We start from the raw sequence: 16,934 nt of genomic DNA, 5'->3' as shown, positions 1-16,934 counted from the left end.
CTGTCAGGTGTCAGGACTCCATTCAGTCAAGTCATAGGAATTAAAACTGAGCATTTGCAATTGCCCTTGTAGCAAATGAAGCAGAATTCTAGTAAATAAATCAATCTAACTTATGATAAGACAGCTGTTAGAAGGACCATGCTCAGCTACCCACTCTTGTGAATCATTTCCTAAACTGTTGTAATTAGAACAGCATTGTAAGGCAATTCATCCTCAAATCCAACAGAAGAAATTAACACATCCTAATTTACTGTGTTCATCTCAGCACTTTATTCCCAGTTCATTTCAGAGTCTTCCTTTCAAGATCCACCTCGGTTGTGACACCAACAGGAAAAGGAACAACAGAGACCAGCTACTGTGCAGCAGGCACTGGCCTATGCATCTTGAACCTACTCCGGCATCTTGTCCTTTCCTCTGTCTTCACTACTCTTTCAGCTGTGTTGTACTTCATGTTTCTGAAATTCCTTGCTTTCTTAAAAGTCTAGAACCAAAGTGCTATGCCCACTAGCTGAATTCACCAGCAGACATTGTCTATGATAAAGCATCACGCCTGTAAGTTATCACAGTTTGTATGAATGCATAATAAAGAATTCACCACCATTGTCCTCTACCATCAAAAAAGCCTTGACTGCCTGGGATGTTTTCATGTGTTCTGGTTGATCCCTATAGCTTTATGAAACCTTTTAGCTTCTCTCACCCTTGGAGATCCAGACTTTTGATGTTACAAACCTTAAGCTCATTGAGAGTTTGATGAAGCATAAAATAAGCGTAGTTTAACAGTCAAATGAACAACAAAGGACCTTTTGTGATAGCCAAAGAGTACAGGAACAGAGCAGCAAAGGAATGACTCCTTGGAAAAAGACAACCCCTTGTATTTGGAGGTGACATTCTGCAACATTTGATTAATCATCTGATTTATCAGTAGCATTGTATGATTTCAAATTAATACAATAACTTTGTTCAGTGTAATTGTTGTACTGACACATCTCATCTAAAGACTGCAGATTAAGAAAGAAAATGATACAAAGTAGACCCGCTACAATGCTGCAGGAGTACAACACGATAAGGAAATCTGACCTCTTGAAAAACATTTTCTTTGAAATTTTCTGGCAGAGGGTAAATAGCAAAGTCTGCAGGTTTTTGGCACAAAGAAGGAAGACTTACAAAATGCTTCTCCTCAAAAAAGTAAAGTTATTTTGCTTGTGTAATAGCACCTTACTGCTTCATGGGAGTTACAGTTCCAAAGTGACTATCTCAAGATGCAGCCCACCTTAAGATGGCAGAATTCATCACAGGTGAAAATAAGTCATCTTTTTATAGCAGAGAATGAAGTATAGTGCACAGCAGTTCCTGAAACATAACATTTGGTTTTGACAATATTTCACTTTGGGAATGTCCACAAATTAAACTAGAGGAGTTTTAAGGAAGAAAATTATGAAGTAAACAAGTAGTCTTCTAGAACATAGTTTCACCAGCACTTTCAGCTAGCCTTAGAGAATAGACAAATATACTTTTTCAACCTACCCTTTTAGAGGATTACTAAACATTTTAATTCCTTCTATCCTAACACTGCAGCATTTTATAAGACTGTTGCTTCAGTAACTATTTAAAAATAAACTCTCCAGAGAGCACACAGCACTAAAAACAAGCCTCTCCAGACTGATGAGACATCTAGACAATCGTCCACAAAAGGGCACATTAGCAGAAGAATTCTCCTACATAGGAAGCAAACATCTCAAGTGACACTCTCCAAGCAATTTAGCTGGTTTAGATCACAGTTGAGACTATACCATTTCTAAATTAACATTAACTGATCCCCCTCCAAGAAAATAATACAGCAAACTGCACAGCTAATCCAGTCCACAAGACATGTCTTGGACACATTCTATGTTCCTACTGGCTCCCCCTGTTAAGAACAGGGTTATGGCTATTGCTAACAAAATTCAGTAGTTCCTCCTCCATGCACCAAAGAAGGGTAAGACAGTAAACAGCCAGGAAGGAAAAAAAGAAGATGCCTGTGGAAAACATGAAACAGAAAAAGACAGCAGTGGATTACAGGAAGGAAAACATGGAGGAGGAAGAAACCAGAAGAAATGGCAACAAGTGTGGTATGAGTGCAGGGAGGTGTCTGAGGGACAGCTCAGAAGCAAGTCCACTCAATGTCAGGAAGCCTGACCATGGAGCTAGGGATAAGAGAGGATGTGCCAGAGACATTTGCCATGGATGTAAACCGATTATTCCAAGACAAAGGTTTCCCAGATGACATAAATATATGCCTCTTACAGATACATAACCTCCTCATAAGCCCACAGAGTTTATACTTTGCACCTTTATAAGTGTCCCACTGAATGATCTGAAGGTTGGTTCACATGCTGAAATAAATCCACTGCCAAATAATATTCAATATGCTGAACCCAGAACTTCCCAGCATTTGCCATTCTAAACATCAACAGAAAAATCGTATCTGCTTTCTTCCACTCTTATCTGCTTTAAGAAAACACAATAAAATCTTAGAGCAGGGAGTTCTTTACTATGTTTTAATACAGTATTTGGCACAGTAGAGTCCTGGGTGGGTCTCCAGGCATGTGTAATGCAACAGGCATTATATGTAACGCAAAAGCAACAAGAAAAGTATAAGGTACAATGAGGGGCTCAGCTATAGCCCATCTGTCTTTTCGCTCTGAGGGAACACTGAATACCATCACTGTGGAGAATTATTAGTGGAGATCTGCTACTGATGCTGTCACTTTCTGGATAACTCCTCCATTTTCACATGTACAAACTCCTCTCTTTCTGAAGTATCGGAAGTAAAGCAGGTATCACTGACACCCAATCCTATACTTCCTGCACATATAAGCAGCCCTACTCTCCCTGGAAAGTCCACAGTATGTTTAGATTCTGTTTATAAGCAGCAAGACAAACGACACTTACAAGGTCTAGAAGAAACTTGAAATACCAGGTGCGAGGCACTGGCCTTCCCAGGCTCACCAAGGAAACTATACACAAAGGCTAACTCCAAACCAGTCTGTCTTTACAATCAATGCAGAAAGAGGCACAGCTCTAGAGAATTCTGAATGGGAGCCTCACTTAATTAGTAATTTAGTGTGGCTAAGTGAATCATCAAAAGCATGCCACGTTCCCCAAAACTGTTTACTCTTCCTGACACAGTCTAATCTGGCTTTTCTTTGTCAAACTGAGCAGAACTCTTTCTAGCAGATGGAGTACCATACACAGTGTACACAGGCAGTTATTAAAGAAATAATTTTCTCCTACAAAAAAAGGAGATTAGTGAAACATTCTTGGATTTGACTGTTTAAAGCAAGACTCCTAGGCAAACACCTGCCTCCATTCTTCATTTCTGGGCAGATTGCTACAGACATGAGAAAGTCTACTGTTCTCCCCTTTGTTTCTTCAGTCACATAACCATGATGTTGCAAGCGTTGGAGGACACTTCTCAACACGAGACCCAGAGCAGTGTATTACATGGGCACCACTGGATGGATATCAACTGGGTTTACGCTCTAATTGGGTTACAGCCAAATTTGGTTTCCTGTTGCCTTTAAATTAAGTGTTAAATGGTGCAAATCACTACAAGTTGCAGTATCTCACAAAAATGGAGCAGAGTTTATACTATCCTTTCACAGGACCTGACAAGAGAAGTCCTTTTTAACAGTTGTGTAAGTATACACAGCATATTTAGAAGGGCTAAGAGAAAGGCAAGAAGGGCCGCCTAACCATCCCATTAAACTGAGGCAGTTCCATCAAGAGATAGAAATGTTAGATAGGGCCACAAGCACTTTTACTTGCATGGCAGAGATAACAAGATATGATCCCACTAAAATGCTGTTGTTCTGCCTACACTTCCAGTGAGAAGTCTCCCCACAGACTCAGGGTAAAGAGATCTTAATAATTTAAAGGGAGGTCACTATAAAAGTTATGCTACCCATTGTCACTTTAGTTCAAAAGTTATAGAAGAGTAGAAGATTATACCCTAAGAATTCCTCAGACGCACGACCCAAATCATCCTGCAGACATGATAATAAAGGACATAGCTAAAGTTTGAAAGGAAGACATTTATTAGAAGTCTTCAATGCACCGAAGTGTTCTCTTCCCTCAACCACATCAGCTCCCAGTAAGCCTTGTCTCACTTCAAAGCACTGCAGATTCAGAGGGAGTATTTCCAAACACCAGGGCAGAAAGCAGTAATACAGAACAATTTTCCTGCTGGAAAGGAAAATTTTCCTGCTGGCCAAAGAGGAAGTTGATGCAATAAGTGGGTTATTTCCCAGATTTTAATTAAGCTGTACAACTGGAATCCTAATGCAGGCAAACACAGCAAAAGACCCATAACATAAGACAAATATTCCTGGACTAATGTTGGAAACAGCACAGAAAACAGAAAACTGCAAGATTTGGTTTGTGTCCTACAATAATGTTTGATATCACCAGTCTAAACCAGAACGTAACATGCTACAAGAGCAGAATAAGAAAACACACCTCTTGCACACAGTCTCCAACTCAAGGGATGAGATGACTGCTGGACAAGTGGATCCAAAGAAAGAAGGGAGCACAGCAAAAAGGCAAAACACTTCGATAAGCAGTGGCCTGCTCAGTCCACTGCCGGGCTGTTCTGGTTCAGTCAGCTCATAGCAGGGGAGGACGTTAAGAACTCCTCTGAAGGCAGAAGATGAGGTAGCTCCATAAGTGTTTATGGGACTCTTCTTCATGATGAGTGAAAAGCATCCAGCTGCCACTCCTCTTTCAGGACGAACAAGGTAAAGGAAGACCACAACAAAGCTTCAGTGAATGTCTAAAAGTTAGCAGCATTAACAGGTGGGACCTACATGTCAAACTCTCCACAGTACCCCACTACAGATGACAGTCGAAAAGGGCCAAGAAGAAAATTATCTTATGTGTGTAGTTGTAGGACACTGCATAGGAATGATTTGCTAAAAATCTTAACAGCAGACAAAAAAACCCCAAACAAAACCAACCACCACTTTCAGTAAAAATGGTCATTGTTTTTGAGCAGTTGAGTGTCAAAAAGAAATTCAGACAAAGTAAGGTCAGCCTAGACTAGTTTTAACCATGTGGCTAGACACAAAAGATCATATCTCAAAGACACTGTGGAGAAAGAATGAAAAAGGTTAACATATAACCCAGATAAAGATCTAGGAAGAAGGCAGAGATGACAGACTGAGAGAGACAGGAATGCAGTAAAAAGGTTTTCCTCACAATTTCCATAGCTTTCTTCAGTGCCCCTTCTCAAAAATGAAATGCAGTTTCTCATGTGGTCTATTGCAAAAACAACAGTTTCAGAACAGTTGATCTCTATTGGAACAATCAGGTTTCTGTTTTCAGCATTAAGTCATGCTGCTACTGACACCTTTTGCAGAAAATGGAATGAAAGGATACAGGCTCTTTAGCAAGGACAGGTGGGGAGACAAGAGGGTGCCACCCTCTATGTCAATGACCAGCTAGAGTGCATGGAGCTCTGCCTAGGGATGGATGAGAAGCTGACTGAGAGCTCAGGTGTCAGAAGACATTATAGTGGGGGTCTGCTACAGGCCACCTGACCAGGAAGACTGAGCGAATAAGGCCCCTCTGTGGACAGGTAGGAGCAACCTCTCCTTCACAAGCCCTGGTCCTCATGGGGGACTTTAACCACCCCAGTATCTGTTGGAGGGACAACACAACAAGACATAAGAAATCCAAGAGGTTTGTGGAATGCATTAATGATAACCTCCTTCTCCAAGTGATAGCGGAGCCAACAGTGAGAGGTGCTATGATGGACCTTGCTCTCACCAACAAGGAGGGGCCAGAGAGGAATGTGAAGCTCAAGGGCAGCCTTGGATGCAGTGACCATGAAATGGTAGAGTTCAAGATCCTTAGGGCAGTGAGGAGGGCACGCAGCAAGCTCACTACCCTGGACTTCAGGAGAGCAGACTTTGGCCTTTTCAAGGATCTGGTTGGTGGAGTAGCATGGGATGAAGCCCTGGAGGGAAGAGGGGCCCAAGACAGCTGGTTCATATTCAAGGAACACCTCTTCCAAGCTGAGGAGCAATGCATCCCGACAAAGGGGAAGTCAGGTAAAAACGCCAGGAGGCCTGCATGGATGACCAAGGAGCTCCTAGACAAACTCAAACACAAAAAGGAAGCCTACAGAGGGTGGAAGCAAGGACAGGGAGCCTAGGACGAATACAGAGAAAGTGTCCAAGCAGCCAGGGATCAGGTTAGGAAGGCCAAAGCCCTGACAGAATTAAATCTGGCCAGGGACATCAAGGGCAACAAGGAAAACTTCTGTAGGTATGCTGATAATAAAAGGAAGACTAGGAAAAACGCGGGCCCTCTTCAGCAGGAAAGGGAGACCTGGTTAGCCAGATATGGAGAAAGGCTGAGGTACTCAATGACTTGGGTGGTGTGGCTGGAGCACTTGCTGGTAAAGGCTGAGGCAAAGTCACAGAGTGCAAAGGCAGGGACCGGGAGAATGAAGAACCGCCTGCTGTAGGAGAAGATCAGGTTCAAGGCCATCGAAGGAACCTGAAGGTGCACAAGTCCATGGGGCCTGATGAGATGCATCCGCAGGTCCAGAGGGAACTGGCCAATGAAGTGGCTAAGCCAATATCCAATGTATTTGAGAAGTCATGGCAGTGCGGTGAAGTTCCCACTGACTGGAAAAGGGGAAACATAACCCCATTTTTATAAAGGGAAAGAAGGAAGACCCAAGGAACTACAGGACAGTCAGTCTCACCTCTGTGCCTGGCAAGATGATGGAGCAGATCCTCCTGGAAACTCTGCTAGGGCACATGGAAAATAAGGAGGTGATTGGTGACAGCCAGCATGGCTTCACTAACAGCAAATTGTGCCTGACAAATTTGGTGGCCTTCTACAACAGGGTTACAGTGTTGGTGGATAAGGGAAGAGCAACTGACATCATCTACCTTGACCTGTGCAAAGCGTTTGACACTGTCTTCCACAACATCCTTGTCTCTAAATTGGAGAGACATGGTTTTGGTGGATGGACCATTCAGTGGTAAGGAATTGCCTCAAAGGCTGCACTCAAAGAGTTACGGTCAACGGCTCCATGTCCAAGTGGAGAGCAGTGACGAGTGGTGTTCCTCAGGGGTTGGTGTTGGGACCGGCGCTGTTTAATGTTGCTGACATGGACAGTGGGATTGAGTGCACCTTCGGCAAGTTCACTGACAACACCAAGCTGTGTGGTGGGGTCAACACTCTGGACAGAAGGGATGCCATCCAGAGGGACCTTGACAGGCTTGAAAGGTGGGCCCATGCAAGCCTCATGAAATTCAACAAGGCCAAGGGCAAGGTCCTGCACATGAGTCAAGGCAATCCCAAGCATAAATACAGGCTGGACGATGAGTGGATTGAGAGCAGCCCTGCGGAGAAAAACTTGGGGGTATTAGTGGGTAGAAAACTATGACCCATCAATGTGCACTTGCAGGCCAGAAAACCAACCGTACCCTGGGCTGCATCAAGAGAAGTGTGACCAGCAGGTCGAGGGAGGGGATTTTCCCTCTCTACTCCACTCTCATGAGACCCCACCTGCAGTGCTGTGTCCAGCTTTGGAAGAAGGACATGGACCTTCTCAAGCAAGTCCAGAGGAGGCCACGAAGATGATGAGGGGACCAGAGAACCTCCCTTATGAGGACAGGCTGAGAGAGTTGGGGTTGTTCAGCCTGAAGAAGAGAAGGCTCTGGGGAGACCTTATAGCAGCCTCCCAGTACCTAAAGGGGCCTACAGGAAAGATGGGGAGGGACTCTTTATCAGGGAGTGTGGCGATAGGATGAAGGGTAACGGTTTTAAACTGAAAGAGGGTAGATTTAGATTAGCTATAAGGAAGAAATTCTTTCCTGTGAGGGTTGTGAGACACTGGAACAGGTTTCCCAGAGAAGTTGTGGATTCCTCCTCCCTGGCAGTGTTCAAGGCCAGGTTGGACGGGGCTTTGAGCAACCTGGTCTAGTGGAAGGTGTCCCTGCCCATGGCAGTGGGGTTGGAACTAGATGATCTTTAAGGTCTCTTTCAACCCAAAACCATTCTATGATTCTATGAAAAGTTATGAACTCTCCTTAGGAAGTGTGGGATGAAATAGATTCCTCTTTCCTGAAACTGAAATAATTCTATTGTTAATTTACTGCTGTCTACAAAGAGCAAGAACTTGCATTTCCTTTCCTAGTCTCACTGAATACTTTTGACTGGAGTAAATTTCAATACCCCAGAAAAAAAAGAAAAAAAGAAAAATATTTTTGTTTCCTCTTGCTACCAAGCCAAATAATTGCTGCTTGATTAAACTTTAAAAGAAAAAGGTGGGGAGGGAATGTCAGAAGAGAGGCTGCCCAAATAGGTGAGAAACCTTCCTTTCCTTGTTTCCCGTATCTGGGCACTGAATTTCTATCACAAGCCACCATACATAAGAGCATCACACATCAAGAGATTCAAATCAAGATACAATACAGGCAGGAGAATGAGAAAAAGCTATGATCCATGTCAGTTTACTGTTTACACAAAGAAACCAAATGCTGTTAGAGCCCTACCAATTACATATTCCAACTACCTCAAAATTAGGAGGAGACTGCAGGAACAGACAACAAACAATGCGGTGACTGCGTGTCCCAAACACTCAGATGGAATCCAAATGTTTTCATACCCTTCACAAACACTGTTTACCTGCAGATCTCATTCCTCAGAGTGTACGTTCTTGGATTCTCCTAGATGCACTTTTCCCTTTCTCCCTCTCCCTTGTGCAATTACAACAGAAGATGTCATTCAGCCAGGAGAGGGAGGAGGAGAAAAAGGAAGGAAAGGGTGGTGATGTGATGTTCCTATGCTAGTTTACCTCTTGCTCTGTCTCCACTGATTTGGGCTCTCCTCCTAGTAAATAAACAGTGCCTGTTGCTTGTATCTTATCACATCATTTTCAAATAGCAGCATGAACACCGGATCAGTATCATTGCTGCTTTATTTCCACCTATCAAATTATGAACAGCATCCCTGTGGCGGACATCTCAGTTATACCCTGCCAGTTTGAAAGGCTCTGGTGCTGCTGGGAGACCTAAGAAAATGCAAGCAAGGCTCCCTGATGGAGCTCATGTAAAAACTCATTTCTTGGATTTACCAGCAGGAACTTCCTCCTCCTCCCCTTTTTAAATGAAAGGTGAGATTATCATTAGGATCTGCTATGGTAAAAGCACTTGCCCAGGAAAACTCTCTTGGATCACATCCGCTCTAGGAATATCTCAGCAGTGATAGAACAGTCATACAGTACATTGGCAAAGCTGCATTTCACACCCATATATTAACAACAGGCCACAGTGCTGAGACAAGCCCTAATAGCACACACGTGCTTTACTCATATAACTGAATCAGCGCGAGGACCTTGCATACAACAGATCATACCCCTGATGAGCTACACTCGTGGAAGATTTTAGTGCAGCACTAACTTCAGCCACAAGCGAAAGGAATTTTCCACCCCAGGCTGTTAAGATGTAGATCAACTGGCAGAGAAGAGATTCCTCAAACATCAGGGCTGGAAGCAGCATGGCAGAAACAAGTTTTGGCCAACGTGTTACCACAGCTGCCTAAGCCTTCTCTATGGTAATAGCACAAAAGTCATAACACCAAAGAAAGTTCACAAACAGGCTCTGCTGTTGCTCTCACAGGCAATTTCCTGTGACACAGTCAAAAGAGAGTGGAAGTTTTCTACTAAAGAAAAGCAGCAGCAGCAGGGACAGTTCTCCCTCTCCCTTTACCTAGAACTACCCTGAATACTACACTAAGATTACATTAGCAAGACAGCCCTTGTGTTTGCAAAGGAGAAAAAAACCAAACTAATCCATTCATGGATTACTTATGTGACTAAGAAGCCACTTGGAAATCCTGCAAAATGAGAGGAACACATCCAACTAAAGACCAATTCTGCCTCAGCATTCTCCAAAAGCAACACGTCATCAGGTCTGTATTACCATGCGTACAACAATAATTCAAGCTCCCTCATGGAAAAGTAACAGTGCTGTAGTTTTTATCAAAGGAGACCTGCACTTGCAAAATAACTAAGATTTCTCATGTGAGGCATGTTTGCAGGATATTTGAAACCCAGAGAGGCAAGAAAGCTTAGAGTAAAATGTCATCCTGACCTCAACCAGCTGTGTTTAGGTTTACACCAGGAATATAAAGTCACATACTATTTACAGATCCTTTCTTAACACACAGGATTAAGTAAGGAACAGAATTCATATTCAGCCTTATTGAAAATTGAAATTCAGATACATCATTCATGATCAGCATAACTATTAGTTATTTTTTCTGCACAGATAAGAATAACTGTTAAAAGAAAAATATTTATGTAACATTTAAGAGGACTTCCCCTGTCCATTATTTTAAGAACTAAAGATTTCCCACTTCACCAATTAGCTATAAGTGTACCTTCCAACTGTCATTTAAGATATGAATGAATACAAGTCTAGCATATCTAGTTATATCCATGTTCTTCAACACAGGTCCTTTAGCAAGCTGCAAGCTAAGTACAAACATATCTGTTTTCTTAACTTTAGTGTGACTTTTTCATTTACAGCTGCAGATGAATGTGTAGGGGACTTTTGGCTGGTTTAAAGGGACACTGCCAAATTCAATCTAACTCTAAATCTAGTTTTGTGCAAGAAAGCTTTCACAGAAGCTTAGACCAGTAGAAATATTCCCATGATTAAAAAAGTTAATTCCCATGCTGTGAGTTATTTTTACCAAACACATCCCCCAAACACAAGTGCTGAAAATGTGACAGTGAAAAGTAAGTACAATAAGCATATTTTGTAAAAGAAATGCATAAAGAAGTATTAGCATAAGTATTGGGAAAAGAAGCTATTTCAAGCAAGTTCTTAGTTATACACAGAAAGTCATCTTTCCTGGGTTTTCTCTAGCTCAGTCAACTTGTAGCTTTCAAAGTTTGTAACTAAACTGGGCCCTAATGGACAGTCACTTTCTGTATATCCAGATTGCCCAATGAGAGGCCATTTATTTGCTCAGCTTCCCTCAAACCCCCTACACTAGCACTGACCCTGTCCATTTAAAGTGCAAAATAACCAAGAACCCCAATTTTTAAGTCTCAAGTCTAACACTCAAAGGAATTTTCCACAGATTCTTCATTTTGTTAACCTTTCAAAGAAGTACAACAGAATAAACAAAGGAAGTGGCAATTTTTGTAGCACCAGACTTGAGAAGTATTCCTCCAAAAGCTGCTGTCAGACGTTGCACAGCATTAACCTTAAATGGATGGCTGCACGAGGTAAGAGATGGCTTCTTCGGAATATGGAATAAAGTTGCTACAGTGGATGCATATGCAGGTTTTTATAATAAGAGAAGGAAGCCTGTGTTTAGAAGCAGTTACCCTTGTTATGTATTCTAACATCTTAAACACATCTTAGGACAACAGCCTGCAGAGATTAAGCCTGTATCATAACAAAAAAAAAAACAAAAAAACCAAACCAAACCAAAACCAACAAAACCAGAACAGAGACAGACACATTAGAGCTGGACATCCCTTGCACTGAACATATCTAGAATAACAAGAAACAGGCTAAAGGCTCAGGTCTGCGAGACAAGCAGAAGCCTGTATAAAATGAAGCCAGTAGGTGCAACTTCTCTCGTGGGGGTGTCGTAAGCTACCTGACCATGGGCGCACTACGAGCCCTCCAGGGCACCGCGGAGTCACCGCTGTGAAGCTGCCCCGCGGCGTACCGCACTCCGCGCAGCGACGAAGCCGCCGGGGAGGGAGGAGGCGCCCGCTCCCACCCGCCCCACGACGTGCCCGCGCCGGCGGGGCCGAGCGCTGCCGCCCGCCCAGGGGACGGGGCGCGGGCAGACCCCCCGCAGCCGGCCTGCGCGCACCCCGGGCCGCCGCCGTCTGCTCCTCCCAGCCCGGGACGAGAGGATGAGGCGCCCCGGCACCTCCCGCCGAGCCACCAGCGCTCGGGGGTCGGCGGGGCCGCCACCGCCTCGTTCCTCCCGGCGCCGAGCCATGCAACCGGGTCAGGGAGCCGGCAAGGACCAGCCGCGGGACGCCCCGGGGATCAGGTTTCGCGGCTGTGCCCGGCCGCCCTGTGCCAGCCGCCGCCGCTCCCTACGTGCCCGCACGGCCCCCGCCCCAGCCCCACGCCGCGCAGAGACCCCCGCGCCGCCGCGCCAGGCCGCTCCGCGGGCGATGCCAAGGGATGAAGCGGATCCTCCGCCGCCTCTCCCCGCCCGCGCCCACCTGCCGCACCCGCCCGCCCTCCCCTCCCGGGGGGCGGCGGAGGAAGCCCCACCGCCGCACTTGCCTTCGCCTCATGCTGCTCCGGGGGCGGCGGTCGCAGGGCTGGCGCGGCCCGAGGTGCCTCTGGCGCGGGGAGCGCTAAGCTCCGCCCGTCAGGCTGCCGGCGCGGCGCGGCCCGACCCTGCCCGCCGCGGGAGGGGGCGGCTGAAGCGGCGGCGCGCGCGCACCTTGGCAGCCACCGCTGCCCCGGCCCCGCCCCACCCCGCGCGCGGAGCGGCTGGCGGGGCGGGAGGAGGAGGGGCGCGTGCAAACGAGCCCCCCGGCCCGGCCCGGCCCGTCCCCTTTAAAGGGTCAAGGGGTAGAGCGGCGGGAAGCGGAGGCGCCGGTCGCCGGGCCCACGGTGCTCTGAAAGAGGGGGAGAAGGGGGTGAGAGCGTCAGCAGCGGGGGCGCAGCAGGTGTGGCGGAGAACAATAAAAGGACGCGGTTCCTCGCCACAGCCCCCTCACGCTGCCGGCTCCTCCCCCGCGCCCCGACAATGGTACGCTCCCGCCGCTCGAATCCCACGGTCGGGCGGGGATTGGCCGCCCCGGCGGGGAGGGGCGGGGCCGGGGAGGCGCGCCAAACGCTACTGGCGGAGCGGAGATCAAAACGCAGGGGCGGGGCGACGCGGCAACCGTTTAAAGCGCCCCGGGGAGGGGTTGGCGCTCGCGTGCGGGGCGGCGCGCGCTGGGGGGGGGGCGAGGGGCGAGGGCGCGCTCCGTGACCCGAGCGCGCGAAGGGCCATCGGGGCGCGCGCGCCACGGTCAAGGCCCTTGGGGTGGGCGCCTTCTCCCTACCCGGTCCTAGGGCAGCTGCCCAGGCGGGCCGCCCGCCCCTCCTCGAGGGGAAAGCGACTGTCTCCCGTTCGAAGTAAACCCGCTGCTGACCAGAATCCCGCGAAGAACTACCTCCCCCCACGGCCCCCCTCCGCCCGGGACACAGCGACCGCAGCCCGACCGGCGAGACAAGGCTACCGCGGGCCCTCTTGCAGCCGGGCAGCTGAAACAGTGGGCACTGCCACAACAAAGCGCTGCCTCGGCGAGGCTCCTGGCACCAGCCGAGGTGTGTGCTCAGAGGTTGCCACACACGCTCTGCGTGTACATGTGAAACGCTGATGGAGCCGAGTGCGGGAGAGATGGCACATAGGAGACCGGCAGGAGAAAGCTGGCAAATAAGATCTAAAAAGGGCTGGAGAGACGCTTATAAAGTCATCATGAGAAAGGGCTAAATATACTTTCGGCTCGGGGTTGGCTGGGGAGAAGCTTGGAGCTGTGGTCATAGCAACTCCTCCTGTTTGGATCCTGCTGTGTGGGGAAAATAGCTCATTGCCTGTGTCTGTGAAATAAACAAAACTACATCAGATAATGCCTGCTGCCCTTGTCCTTTTCTCCTGCCAACTGAGTCAACTTGGAAGACATGAATATTGACTAATCCCTCAGGTTACGCTGAGGTAATAGTATAGGTACTGGATGGACCTGGAAATGACAAACCCCTGTTCTTCAAGAAAGTACTGAGAAGCACATTGAACTCTTCAGTGTGTGTGTGTGTGTAGGCTTATATATATATATGTGTATGCACATCTGTTTACTTTTTAAAATGTTCTCAGAAGCCACTGGTTACTGGCTGAGTGCTCTGCATCTGAACTAGCAGTCAGGAAGAGCACTGTTAGTTCAGCATATACATATACCCACATGTCTGTGTGCAAATATATATATACAGGTTTGTACACTGTTTATATATAAACATTTCATTCCTATCTGTATGCTTTAGTGTGTATAAGCAGTGCACATGTATATGCTGTCTTCACCACACTCAGCTGAATGTGCCCTTCAGTTCTTCAGCCAAGGGAGCCAGTCAATGTGCACCCAAATAAAGCAGGAATGCACTGTGAATGACCCAGGGATTAGGAATCAAGAACAAACCCAGGATAATATCATAATAGCAACAGTAATACCAAAGGAAACCAGTTTTCCTTTAAACAGGCCTTTCCTGCAGAGATAACTCAAACACCTTTCACCTCCAGACCCACACAGTCCCAGTGCCCTACTAACGCCATAGTTCTCCAACCCCACCTTAAGAGAAGTTTTGATTGCCATAGCCTGTTAGAGATTTTGGCATGAAAAGCAGACAGGTACTGCAATAACGTGATAAAAAACCAAAATAGGTACTGTTCATAAGAGATACATGAGTTTATGACACAGCTGAGGAAATTCTTACTACAGTGTGGTGCAACAAATATCAGCCAGAAGTGCACAATTCCCAAATCACTATCTATATCCCTGTCTGAGAACAGATGGAGGAAAGCCTTTTGCTGATCTAAACTTGGCTCAACCCACCCTGTTTACTGATGGAGTTTCCATGAGCTACTGGTTGCACTCACTTGAGAGCCGCAGCCTGCTGATTCAGCTTACGTGTTGGAAAGCCTGGCAAAGACGCCCGTCCTTACCTGAGTAGAATCACAAAGTCACCACACACGTACAAGTGCCAAAGGGCAGTAAGAGCTCCAGTCAACCGATATTTCCGCCTTTGAAGTCAGCGAAGGCCACTGACGTAGTAGCTCTGCAGGGGTGGCAGCAGCCTGTATTACCTCTTGATAGCAAAATATCGAGGTGTCCTCCTCTGCAAAGATGCAGGTTGAGGATGTGTTAGATTATTGAAAAATGAAAGCAGGCAGAGGAGAGGGTTTACATATGGTGATATAAAATGCTCTCAAAGGGGCCAATACCTGCAGTGTGTCCACTGATGACTGGCTGAGCACTCTGCCCCTGAGCAGTCAGGAGGAGGGCTCTCAGTGTAACAGCAATCTTTGTAAAATGCTAGTAAGGACCTGAACAATTCCCCTTGGGGAACTGAAGAGCCATCTGCACGCTAGCATGAGGCTGCCTATGGCATCCACAGCAAGACTTGTACTTCTTGGCTTGATATTTTGGAATCTAGCACCAGAGAGACTTAGTCATATGACAGGGTTATTTGCATCATTATGCTGTTAGATTCCCAGAGACGCTTTCACAATGCACTGTAAGAGGAAGGGTTTAAACAAGTGGAACTAAAGCAATACCAAAGCAATGTACTTCCTTCGCGTGTCTCTTTTCACTGCGTGCACCATGGTGGTCAGAGTGGGAGGAGGGTGGAAGGCAGCACTGTACAGACCTTCAGGCTAATAAAGTGCATGCACAAAAACAAGGGGCTGCAACATCGGTACAAAATGGGCTACTTTGTAAAAGCAAGCAAAGACAGCTGAAATCCTGCATCACAGCCTAGTAGAAGGCCGATGTTCCAGGCTGGTGATGTGCAAGGTAAGCCCATCACCATATCTTCCCCAAGGGCTTTACAGAACTGCAGGTTTGCACTGGGCTAGGTAACAGTCACCTTGCCCCAACCAAGGGGTGATTCCCTGTGAATGAACACCTGCAGGCACTGTAACTGTGTGCCTGGCGCTCCAGAAGTGACCACTAGTAAGCGGATCAGCCATCGAGAAAGCAGTCCCAAACCAGCCCAGGGAAAAATACTGTGATTCAAGATTCAGCTCTTAAAAGGAGGTGAGCTGCTACTGCTCAAAATAAGGTCAGGGTATGGTACAGTGTCCCATTCTGAAAAATCGATATACAAAAATAAGGTGTGACTTTTTTATATATTCCGCTACTAAGAGAAATTATTGAAGTTTCATAAGGGCCAGGTACTGCTCCCAGTTAGACAAGGAGTATAGCAAGGGAGGCAAATTACAGAAGAAAATCCAAGAAAGTTTTTGGTGATATCAATGATATCAAAGCTATTTTCACAGTAAAAATGTCCAAGGAATCTGGAATTCTCTTCTGATGACCTTCCAAGCCTTAGAATTTGCCAGGTGCATGACTGCTCCTGTGGGAATTTGTAATCTCTAAAAACCAAGAACAGCAAATTCCACTGGAAGCATACTGTCCCAGAGCAGAGCCCCCACATCTGGAATTAGCAAGTAAAAACACAGCAAGTGGATTTTCAAACAAGGAGGCGATCACTGAATTACAGGGCTGAAAGGGATACTGAGAGGTCATCTAACTCCATCCCTGTGAAAGCATCTCTGTCCCATCTGTTTTATCCCTTACAGACCTCCCCAGTGCTGCAGACACCACAGTCTATCCAGGCAAGATGTTCTTTTCTCATAATTCACTCTTTGCCTTTAGAAAATTTTCCCTAATGATTAACCTGGATCTCTTTTACCATAATTTGCATCTACTTCTCATCCTACCCATCACAGACAAAGAAAACACTTGTTCCTCTCACTCCTGCAACAGCCTTTTAGATGCATGAAGATTTATCATGTCACTTCTTATTACACTCCCCAGACCTAAAAATTCATTTTTTCTTGCCTGTCCTCCTAGGTTACGTTGTGAGACCTCCGGTGATTCCCGATGTTCACCTTTGATGGCTCTCACTTTAGTCCATGTCTTTCCTGAATTTCCCTGAGCAGGAACAGCACACAGCATGGTCCCAGTTGAGGCTTTACCAGTATAATGTAGAGTGGAAGGAGCACTTGGTGTGTTCTGCAAACATCCCTCCTGTTCATATATCTTAGTATGCTGTTTACAGTGCCAGAGGATTTCTTTTGCTTTCCATACACATGGCAGTATTTGTAGAAGTCAAGGCCACAACATG

General features: G+C 46.4%; 1 protein-coding gene across 3 annotated transcripts in view; it reads right to left on the bottom strand.

Annotated features, from left to right (window-relative positions):
• The window catches only part of MICAL3 (microtubule associated monooxygenase, calponin and LIM domain containing 3), a 166,194-nt gene extending 153,740 nt beyond the window's left edge, over positions 1–12,454 (bottom strand). For all 3 annotated transcript variants that reach the window (XM_074826059.1, XM_074826056.1, XM_074826058.1), the window contains exon 1: positions 12,327–12,454. The gene's annotated coding sequence lies outside the window, so the exon portion shown is untranslated. The remainder of the gene's footprint in view (positions 1–12,326) is intronic.
• Between the last annotated feature and the right edge of the window lie 4,480 nt (positions 12,455–16,934).

This window comes from Strix aluco, chromosome 5 (assembly GCF_031877795.1).
Source record: "Strix aluco isolate bStrAlu1 chromosome 5, bStrAlu1.hap1, whole genome shotgun sequence".
NCBI classification, from domain to species: Eukaryota; Metazoa; Chordata; class Aves; order Strigiformes; family Strigidae; genus Strix; species Strix aluco.
The sequence above is the reverse complement of the archived record's forward strand: the minus strand, read 5'-3'. Positions and strand labels throughout refer to the sequence as shown.